Source organism: Cebus imitator, unplaced genomic scaffold, assembly GCF_001604975.1.
Source record: "Cebus imitator isolate Cc_AM_T3 unplaced genomic scaffold, Cebus_imitator-1.0 Scaffold18, whole genome shotgun sequence".
NCBI classification, from domain to species: Eukaryota; Metazoa; Chordata; class Mammalia; order Primates; family Cebidae; genus Cebus; species Cebus imitator.
Genome location: NW_016107333.1, coordinates 17,748,616 through 17,760,103, shown reverse-complemented (window position 1 = coordinate 17,760,103; position 11,488 = coordinate 17,748,616). Strand labels below are relative to the sequence as shown.

The 11,488-nt window shown below is 39.1% G+C and overlaps 1 protein-coding gene across 2 annotated transcripts in view; it reads left to right on the top strand.

The window, feature by feature from the left end:
- Positions 1-11,488, top strand: part of UHRF1BP1L (UHRF1 binding protein 1 like) — a 53,005-nt gene that overhangs the window by 340 nt on the left and 41,177 nt on the right. The window contains exon 2 of one of the 2 annotated variants that reach the window (XM_037734142.1): positions 1,054-1,079. The exons of the other annotated variant lie outside the window; for it this stretch is intronic. The gene's annotated coding sequence lies outside the window, so the exon portion shown is untranslated. The remainder of the gene's footprint in view (positions 1-1,053; positions 1,080-11,488) is intronic. 2 annotated transcript variants of the gene reach the window in all.

Here is an 11,488-nt window from a genome sequence, read left to right as displayed (position 1 = left end):
GACAGAGTCTCCCCTGTCATCAGAGTGTCTTTTCTAATAGATAAGATTTGGCAACATATTTAAAGTTATAACCAGCTCTTTCTCATGTTGCAGGAGAGTTTTTTAACTTCCTGCAAGCTATTTGTAAATAGTAGTTAGCATTTGGTCTAATTTTAAATGAATGGGTAGGGCTTCTTAGTTTAATATAATTAGTGAGGTACGTAGGCTCGTTTGATAAGGAGGATGTTTTGAATAATTCTTTCATTCATCATTGAGGGATTTAAGAATTTATTTTGCGTATTTAATGTTAGTTATAATCTTTATCAAAGAGATTGAAATAAGTCTCACAAATAGCAGTACAAATGAATTTATTATTATTATTTTTGAGGCAGGGGGATGATTGAGGGATAAGGTGTTGCTCTGTTGCCCAGGCTAGAGTGCAGTCACAACTCACTGTAACCTCAAACTCCTGGGCCCAAGTGATCCTCCTGCCTCAGCTTCCAGAGTAGCTGGGACTACAGGCACACACCTCATGTCTGGCTGAGTTTTTAAATTTGTATAGAAATGAAGTCTCACTGTGTTGGCCAGGCTGGTCTGAAAACTCCTGGGCTCAAGTAGTTCTTCTACCTAGGCCTCCCAAAGTGCTGGGATTACAGGTATGCACCAGCACACTCTGCCAGGATTCATCTTTGAGGAGTATAAGAGTTTTACCCTATTCTCTTCTACCCTCTCCTGCTCTTTTAAAAATTTCGTTATCAGGGAAAGCACTTATGTTATAAAACCAGTGAAAAACCTAGAAATTCATATCACTGAATACTTCTAATTCTTGGGAAATTTATCTACATAAATACTTTAAACTTCCAAAAGTCTTGTCGTAAATTGTTAATTAAACACCACGAGTAGAATTGTGCAACTTATTACATACTTACCTTAAGAGTAATGGAGAATTGATAAACTTGTTGGCTGTATGCTAACTAGCAATTGTATAGGTCTAGTGACCTAAATACTGTTTTCTGTTCTTGTCTGCGTTGATTCCATGCTTTCATTTGGGAACCTGGATCTCAAAATTCCAAGGGAAAGGTATCAAGCTTTAACCTCAGGTAGCAACCTTTGAGATTCACTTTAGTATATTAATAGTTAAGGTCTTTTGTTGTTTATAATGGCTTTCAAGGATGGTTCTGATTTTCTGTATACCTCGCGCAAATCCTCTGAGACACATGCTGGTGAAGTGTAGTCACAACCGTAGCCCTTTGTTTTTTCTAGATTATACCTCCTTAAAACATATATTTTTTCTGGCCTGGTTTATGCTTAGCTTATTGAAGGTGAAGTGTTATGACTATATTCCAAGTTTTAACCATACCTATCCATGTGTTTATTCAAGTCATTTACCAAGATTAATTACTTTTTCTTCTTTACCTTCCTGTTTTTGTCAGTCATGATTACTTTTTATTGAAATAACTATTGAAATAATTTATTGAAATAACTAGGTTCTTTATCCTGAACCTAGGATAGAGCAGGCTGCTTGGAACAAAGTAGTTATCAGTAAGATTTAAATCTCTCTCCTCATCAGATTTCATTAATTATTTATTACATTAGTTGTTGCAACTAAATGCTAAGTGTTTTCATGTCCTTTGGGTCTTATATTCTGTATTCCATCCTTGGCACTGTTAAGAGAAAGATGTTTCCAAAATGCTAATCTTAACATTTAATTTTTTGCTAAAAATCTTTTAATGGCTCCTGTTCAAGCTTTCTTTTTTTAATAAAGTTTGTTTGTAACAGTTGAATTTTTGTACCCAAAGAGATTTTAAAATAGAACTTTACTACGTAAAATAGACAAAAGTAGAGTCTCTCTGGTTGAATCAGCAATTGTTGGGGTGGGGGGTGGTTCCTCTGCCATATTTCTTTTTTTTTTCCTCCTCGAACCTGGGTTGACTGAACCATGAGCATTCTTCTTAGGGACACTGTGGGAACAACACTGATGTAAAGGATAAAACCCGTATTCCTTGGCATGGAAAACAAGAGCGCTTCATGATCTGGCATCAGTTGGCTTCTCAAGGCATATTGTTTCTTTCCAAACTACCAGATGCCTTATCTTACATCTGTGCCTACTGTATGTGACCCTATAATCTTGAACATGCTGCTGCCTCTGCCTGAAATGTCCTTCTCCCTGCCTTGTTCACTTGGCAGAAACTTACTCTTAAAAACATAGCTTGAGTGCTGCCTACTTTTATGACGTCTTCCCAAAGTCTTCTTTACTATTTTCTTTATTTTAATAGATATATAGTCTCACTCCTTTGCCCAGGCTGTTCTTGAACTCCTAGGCTCAAGCGATCCTCACACCTCAGCCTCCCAAAGTGTGGGGATTACAAGTGTGAGCCACTGCGCTCGGACATCTTCTTTACTATTAACAGAATTGATTTTCGGCCTTTTCGTTGTGCCTCCATTTTATCCTGTTATCGTTTTTATTATCTATCACATAGTAGCCAGCACATAGTAAAATCATAGCAAATTGCAGTGATTTATTTATATGCTTGCTTCTAATATTAAAATGTGAAGTTCTTGAAAACAGTAACTATTTCTTATTTAAGTTTCCCAAGAGGCTAATGAGTGACTGGCAAATAGTAGGCACTCAGTTTTTTTGCTATGTAGGTTATATGTCTAGTTGTGTCAGATCTTTGAGTATTTCAATAAAATCTAGATGCCTAGATTCTATTCCATTCCCTCCCCTTTCCCTCCCATTCCTTCCCCTTTCCCTCCCATTCCCCTCTGCCTTCCCCTCTCTCTTCCCCTCCCCCTTTCCCTCCCCTTCCCCTCCACTTCTCCTTCCCCTTCCCCTCCCCTCCTCCCTGGTCTCATTCTGTTACCCATGCTGGAGTGCTATGACATGATCACAGCTCACTGCAGCCTTGACCTTCTAGGTGCAAGTGATCTTCCTGCCTTACCCTTCCAAGTAGTTGAGACCACAGGTGCACCACCGTACTTGGCTTGTGTTGTATTTTTCCTAGAGATGGGGGTCTCCCTGTGTTTCCCAGATTGGTCTTGAACTCTTGACCTCAAGTAATCCTCCTGCCTTGGGCCTCCCAAAGTGTAGGGATTCTAGGCATTAGCCACCATACCCAGCCTGATGTCCAGATTTTTTTTTTTTTGAGATGGAGTCTCACTCTGTTGCCCAGGCTATAGTGCAGTGGCATGATCCATACCCACTGCAGCCTCTGCCTCCAGGTTCCAGCGATTTTCCTGCCTCAGTCTCCCCACGTAGCTGGAATTATAGGCGTGCACCACCATGCCTGGCTAATTTTTGTGTTTTTAGTAGAGACGGGGTTTCACCATGTTGGCCAGGATGATCTGGAACTCCTGACCTCAGGTGATCCACCCATCTTGGCCTCCCAAAGTGTTGGGATTACAAGTGTGAGTAAATGCGCCTGACCTCAATGCCCTGATTTTAATGTGAGGTCTGCTCACTCTTTTTTTTTTGGCAGGGTCTCTCTCTGTCATCCAGATGGGAGTGTAGTGGTGTGATCGTAAATCAGTGCAGCTTTGAACTCCTGGGATCAAACAGTCCTCCTGCCTCTGCTTTCCAAGTGGCTAGGACTACACGTGTGCCACTATACACAGCTAATTTTTATTTTTTTAAATATTTTGTAGAGACAGGATCTCTGTGATGTCCAGGCTGATTTCAAACTCCTGATATCAAGCTGTCCTCCTGCCTCAGCCTCCCTCAGTGCTAGGATTACCGGTGATGCAGCCTCAAACTTCTTGGCTCAAGTGATCCTCCTGCCTCAGCCTCCCAAGTAGCTAGGTGTACAGGCATGTACTACCATGTCTGGCTAATTAAAAAAAAAAAAAATTCTTATAGGGATGGGGTCTTGCTATGTTTCCCAGGCTGATCTTGAACTCCTGGTTTCAAGCAGCCTCTCTGCCTTGGCCTTCCAGAGTGCTGCGGGTACAGGCATAAGCCACAATGCCAAGCTTTCCTATTTTTAAAAACACTGTGTGGGCCAAATAGTATCTGTGGGCAGAACATAGCCCACAGACTGCCAGTTTGGAGTCTTTCATTCTTTAAATGTTTATTTGGAAAAACCGGTTATATGAGATTGATTTTTTTGATTACACGAGTAACTACAAAAATAACCAAGCCAAAAAAACTCTGTGTAAATTGAGAGTGCTTTTTAAAAAAAAGGCAGTTTAAGCCATTGGGAGCATACTTTGATTCTTGTTCCATTAACATTGTAGGTTTTATTAAAAAATTTATGCCTTGACATTAATCGAACCCAAAGAGCCTGTCAGTCAGAAGTTCTGGAGACCCGGACTTGTAACAGTTTTGGTTGGGGAGGACCAGGGCTGTGGGGGGCAGTCTTGAGACTGAGCCTTCACCATGTGGGGTGTGGGATCTGATACCATCTCCGGGTAGACAGTGTCTGAACTGAATTGGAGGGCATTGGTGTCCACTGCTTGGTGTGTTGGGGAGAAAACTCCACACAGATGGTTACAGACTTTTTCTGTGTTGATGATTGTTGCTGTGTGAGCAGAGGAACAACATGGTTAGAGAGTTTCCCTATATACCACAGCACTCAGTTCCTTCTAAAATACCATATGTTTTAAAAATTTATTATTTATTGTTTTTGGCTCTGTCTGCCCTGACTATAGTAAGCCCTACAAGGCAAAGATCTTTGTCCGTTTGTTCTCTGATACATCCCCAGCACCCAGAATGGTACCTGCCACATAGTAGGTCCTTAGTAAATATTTGTTGAATATACAACACCTTCAATCTGTCAGACACTCTGCCAGGGACTGAGGACAAGGTCTCTGCTCTTCTGGAGCTGATCTTAGAGTTGGGGAGTGGCAAACATGAGAGAAGGCACGTAATTGCAAATTCTGGTAGACCACGAAGATCAAAGTGGATGAAGCGAACAGAGCATGGGACAGGAGGAGAGAGGAGAGAATCTGCTCTGAAGGGATGATGAGTTAGGGTAAACCTAGGAGATGAGAAAGATGGGAGAGTGAAAAGCATGCCAGGCACAGGGAACTGCATGTCCAACTGTTCTCAGGTGAGAAAGAACTTGGCTTTCTCTAGGAACAGACAGAAAGAAGGCAAGGGATCCTAAGGGAGATGGTGCAGGGGCTTATGGGCCCTGGGGGAGTTTGGGGTTTATTCAAAATGTAGTAGAGAAGAGAGCTCTTGAAGAGTTTTCATCAGGGGTGGGGCATGTGGGATTTGTGTAAAGCAGGGAGCAAGCCACAGCTCCAAAGGCCTACTTTGGCTCACTGCCTGTTTCTGGAAACAAAGTTTTATTGGATCACAGGCACACCATTAGTTTTCTTAGGAGTTACAAAGGCAGAGTTTATGAAAAACAAATAAAAATAAATGTCTATGCCTGGAATATACGCTAAGTCTTAAAAATGTGCATTGAAAGCTCCTTGAGGGTAAGAGTTGCCGTATATTGCTACAATGCTCAGTAAATATGGTTGAATTGAAAATTTATCAGCATGATAATAGAATGGTAACTGATCCTGAAATACCTCTTAAATTACAATTATACAGGTTTGATTATAGCCTGGGCTCTACTTTAATGTGACCTTCAGCATTTAACTTAACCTCTCTAGGCTTCACATTCTCTCCTATAAAATGAGCAAGTTGATTAAATTATTTGAAATTCTTTGTAGTATGAGGACAGCCTATGGCTCTACTTTTTTTTAAGCTTAAAATTGCTTCTAATCTCTTCATTAGATGGCAGATGCAATGGGATGATTTTCAAAAGGCCATAGTTCTAATACCTTATATATTTGTATTCCCTTGTATTTTATTAATAGTTAACAAGTTCATTTATTTTCATTTATTATTTGACATGGAGTCTCACTATGTTGCTCAGGCTGCTCTGGAACTCCTGGGCTTAAGTGATCCCACCTTAGCCTCCTGAGTATCTGGGATTACAAGTAGGCGCCATCATGCCTGGCTAACTTCATTATTTTTTAAGTTATGTACATCTGCACATACATGCATGTATATATTGTATGTATGTATCCCATTTGAACAGCTTTATTAAAATATAACTGATTAATATGTAGTAAACTACACATATTTAAGGTGTACAATTTGATGAAAAAAAAATTTTTTGAGACGGAATTTTGCTCTTGTTGCCCAGGCTGCAGTGCAATGACGCAATCTTGGCTCACTGCAACCTCAGCCTCCCAGGTTCCAGCGCCTGCCTCAGTCTCCTGAGTGGCTGAGATTATAGATGAGTACCACCAGGCCCAGCTAATTTTTGTATTTTTAGTAGAGACGGGGTTTCGCCATGTTGGTCAGGCTGGTCTCGAACTCCTGACCTCAGGTGATCTGCTGTTGGCCTTTCAAAGTCCTGCGATTACAGGTGTGAACCACCGAGCCTGGCTTGATGCAATATTCATATGTATGTACTCATAATACCATTACCATAATTAAGAAAATGAATATTTACCACTCTTAAAAATTTCCTCAGGCTTCTTTGTAATCCTCTCTCTACTGCCCCATTCCTGGACAACCTCTGATCTACTTTATATCACTTTAGGTTAGTTTGCATTATCTAGAATTTTATATAAATGAGATAATATGGTATGCATTTTTTTTCTGGCTTCTTTCACTCAACATTAATTGTTTTGCAATTAATTTATTTTGTTGTATGCATAGCTTCTTATTGCTGAGTATTCTCTTGGGATATGCCACAATTTGTCCGTTTACCTATTGATAGATATCTGGGTTGTGTCCATTTTTCAACTATTAGAAATAAAGCTATTATAAACATTCATATATAAGTCTTCACAAGAACATAGGCTTTTCTCTCTCTCTCTTACATAATTGTATGTGCTATACTTTCATATGAAGGAGATAAGCTTTTAATTCTTTTGGGTAAATTCCTAGTAGTAGAATGATTGGGTATATGCGAGGTACATGTATCACTTAAAAAAAAATTCCAAACAGCTTTCCAAAGTGGTTTCAACTTGTTCATTTTACATTCTCACAAATAAGTATAGTAGAGTTCCATTTGCTCCGTATCTTCACCAATACTCAGTATAGTTAGCCTTTTTAATTTAGCCGTTTTAGTGGATAAGTAGTGATATCTTACTGTGGTTTTTAATTTGCAGTTTTCTAATAACTAATGTTGGGCATCTTTTCAAGTGCCTATCTGCCATCTGTGTCTTCTTTGGTTCCAGGATCCCTTTAAATCTTTTGCCTATTACTAGTGAATTGTTTTATTTTCAAATTGTAAGAATTAAAAAAAAAAATACTGTAGTTACAAGTCTTTTTTTCAAATGTATGCTTTGGAAATGTTTTCTTTCAGTCTGTGGTTTGCCCTGTAGTTGCAGTGTCTTTTGAAGGGCAGAGGTTTTAATTATGATGGACTAATTTATTTTTTTTTTTCTCTTATGATTTGTGCATTTTTTTGTTGCATTAAATAAAGCTACCAAACTCAAGGACACCAAGATTTTCTTCTATATTTTCTTAATAAGTTTTATAGTCTTAGTTCTTAGATTTAGGTCTGTGATCATTTAGAGTTAATTTTTGTTTATGGGGTGAGGTGTAAAGGTCAAGGTTTTTTTGGCCACACACCCTCTCCCCACCCCCAGTGTGTGGCTGTGACATTGTTCTGGTACCATTTGTTAAAAATATTATTTTCGGCCAGGCGAGGTGGCTTACACCTGTAATCCCAGCACTTTTGGAGGCCAAGGCAGGTAGATCATGAGGTCAGGAGATCAAGACCATCCTGGCTAACTAACACAGTGAAACCCCATCTCTATTAAAAAAATACCAAAAAAAAAAAAAAAAAAATTAGCCAGGCATGGTGGCATGTGCCTGTAGTCCCAGCTACTCAGGAGCCTGAGGCAGGAGAATCAATTGAACCTGGGAGACACAGGTTGCAGTGAGCTGAGATCCTGCCACTGCATTCCAGCATGGGTGACAGAGCGAGACTCCATCTAAAAAAAAAATAATTATTTTCATTGACTTGTTTTTGCACCTGTGTTAGAAATTAGCTAACCATAAATTTCCCTCTATTTCTGAACTCTGTATTTTGTCTTATTTATTATTTATTTACATCCACCATTATCAGACTGTCTTAATTACTGTAGCTTTTAGATAAGTCTTGAAATTGGCAGTATAATGTTTCCAACTTTGTTCATCTTTTTCAGAGTTATTTTGGATATTCTAGGTCTTCTGCGTTTTCATAAAAATTTTAGAATTGATATGTATGTCATTTCTCTCAAAAAAAAACCTGCTTGGGTTTTGCTTAGGGTTGCCTTGAATCTGTCTTTTTGAGAGAATTGATGACATCTTAACAATATTGAGTTTAATCCACGAATGTGTTTTATTTCTTCATTTATTTAGATCTTCAATTTCTTGCAACAGCATTTTGTAGTTTTCAATTTCTATGTCTTGCACACTTTTTGACAAATTTGTCCCTAAAAATTTCTTTTTTTTTTTTTTTTTTGCAACGTTATCTTACCCTGTCGCCCAGGCTGGAGTGCAAAATAGGAACAGAAGAGAATTTCTTGGGTTCAAGTGATTGTCCTGCCTCAGCCTCCCAAGTAGCTGGGATTATAGGCACCCACCACTGTACCCGGCTAATTTTTTTTTTTTTTTTTTTTCTGAGACTGAGTTTTGCTCTGTCACCAGGCTGAAGTGCAATGGCCCGATCTCCACTCACTGCAACCTCTACCTCCTGGGTTCAAGCGATTCCTGTGCCTCAGCCTTCCAAGTAGCTGTGACTACAGTCGTGTGCCACCATGCCCAGCTAATTTTTTGTATTTTAGTAAAGACAGTGTTTCACCATGTTGGCCAGGATGATCTCAATCTCCTGACCTTGTGATCCGCCTGCCTCAGCCTCCCAAAGTGCTGAGATTACAGGCATGAGCCACAGTGCCGGCCACACCTGGCTAATTTTTGCTGTTTTTAGTAGAGATAGTTTCACCATGTTGGACAGGCTGGTCTTGAACTCTTGACCTCAGGTGATCCACCCACCTCAGCCTCCCAAAGTGCTCCCAATCCTCCCAAAGGGATTACAGGCATGAGCCACCACACTGGGCTGATCACTATTTTAAAAGAATAAAATAGAACATATCAGACTATTAAAATATTGCTTCATGAAATTTTGGGGTTTTTTTGTTTGTGTACTTACTAAATTGTTATGTAAAGTATATTTCTTGCCTTAGGTTATGTAAAAAAATTTGAAAATCCCTAAACTAATTAACATTTGTGAGCCTGCAGATAATGAAGTACCTCAGATAATGAATTGTTGTATTAAAAGAGGTATACCTGGAGTGACAGGAGTGTAGTTGATTAAAGAAGAAAATGAGGAAATAGGGAATTTGTGTAGAAAAGCTTTGATCTGTTTCTTAGTTTTGATTGAAAGGATCTTTATGGTTGCATGATGAGGTCTGTGGGATGTGAAAGGATTTAATTAGTTACAGATAATAACTTAGTGATTCTAGCCAAAGTACTTGGCAGTCTGTCATATTTCGGAAAGTCTTTCTGAAAACATCTTCTCTTGTACGACTTTAAAATGTGGTTTTAAGGTATTTTCTCATCTGAAAGTATTGTTTTAAATAAAATCAAACAGAAGCTGTTAAATTAATTTGCTTGCATAAAGATACTGGTTCTTATAAAAACTCTTCATATGATAATGAGAATTTCATCCTTGTAGGAACACACAGTCTTGAGATACTAGCTAGTGATTTCAATTACTGGTTCATGTTAAGGATTTGAGTCGGGCCTAGTTGAGGAGAATGGAAAACGTTGGAGAAGAAGCTTTTCAGTACCTGTCTGTTCTAAAATGTCGTGGCTATGTGTTTCTCAGTCACACTCCACTGTTAATTTGTAAGTTTGATCCTAAAGTAGTGTATTTGTTTCAAATTTCTGGAGAAAAAAATATGATTGACTAGCCTAGATGCCATGTCAACCTTTAGATCAATCACTATAACCAAGGTAGTATGTTAAAAAATATCTTAGATGTGTATCTTTCCCCTATGTATACATCTTTTCCCAGAGAAGAATGAATCACTGTTAACTGGGTAGCCACTCCAAGAGGTATTTATTAATAACAAGCTAAATAATTGAATTATAACAATATTAAATGTTGAATTACAGTGTTGAAAATACTTATTTTCTGGGTGGCTAAAATTAATCATTTTTCTTAAGGCAGTGGCTCTTAGCCTATTCTGTGTCCAAAAACCCCCTATGAAAGTCTGATAAAATATTGTGGACTCCTTGAAGCCCATCTGTAGTTTAAGAGTGCCTACTTTTAAAGTTTATTAATTAAACAATTTAACATACATTGTTAAATTCCCTGTAACATCTAGTTTTTCATGTTGTACCATGAAATACTGTATAATGGGAATTGTTTTCTTCTTCCTTTTTTCTGAGACAAGGTGTCACTATGTTGCCCAGAGTAGTGTCAAACTCTTGGCCTCTTACTTTCCCACCTTGGCCTCCTAGAGTGTTGGGATTAGAGACCTGAGCCAACCTGCCTAGCCTGTATCTTAGTCTTAATAATAGCTAGCACTTGCTGAGTTATTTCTCATATTGGGGATCATAACTAGCATTTTACATGTTCTAACTCAGTTAATCCTTAAAACAACTCTGTGAGGCAGATACTATTATTATCTTCATGTTACAGATGAGGAATCTGAGTTATGGGTTAAATAGTAAGCAGTAGGTAGTATTTTACCCCTTGTTGATTCTTTGTGTGTGGTGTGACAGGGTCTTACTCTGTCATCCAGGCTGGAGTGCAGTGGCAGTATCACGGTTCACTGCAGCCTTGACCTCCTGGGCTCAGGTGATCCTCCTGCCTTGGCCTCTCAGACTGCTGACATTACGGGCATGAGCCACTGCTCCTGGCTAAATTACCTGTATTTTAATCCTTGTCATTTTTCACTTTTGCCCTTGCCAGGCCAGTCTTTTTGTGTTTCTCTTGAATTTTTGTCTTTATAAAAGTGACATATGCTCCTTATGGAATACTTATACAGAAAAGTGTAAATAAGAAGTAAATCTAGGCTGGCTGTGGTGGTTCACACCTGTAATCCCAGCGCTTTGGGAGGCAAGGCAGAAGGATCACTTGAGCCCAGCGGTTTGATATCAGCCTGGGCAACAGTGAGTCCCTGTCTTTAAAAAATAACTAGCTGGGCATGGTGGCATGTGCCTATGGTCCCAACCTTTTGGGAAATGGAGGTTGCAGTGAACCAAGATCAAACCACTGCACTCTAGCCTGGGCAATAGGGTAAGACCCTGTCTCAAATAATTTAATTAAATAAACAAATTAGCTGGTCGTGATGGTACATGCCCATGGTCCCAGTTTCTTGAAAAGCTGAGGTGGGAGTATCACCTGAGTCTGGGAGGTCGAGGCTGCAGTGAGCCATGATCACACCACTGCACTCCACCCTGGACAACAGAGAGAGACTTTATCTCAAAAACAAAAATGAAAGAATCTAAAATTCCTCCAGCCATAAGTAGTCACAGGATTTTGTAATGCATTTTTTACAT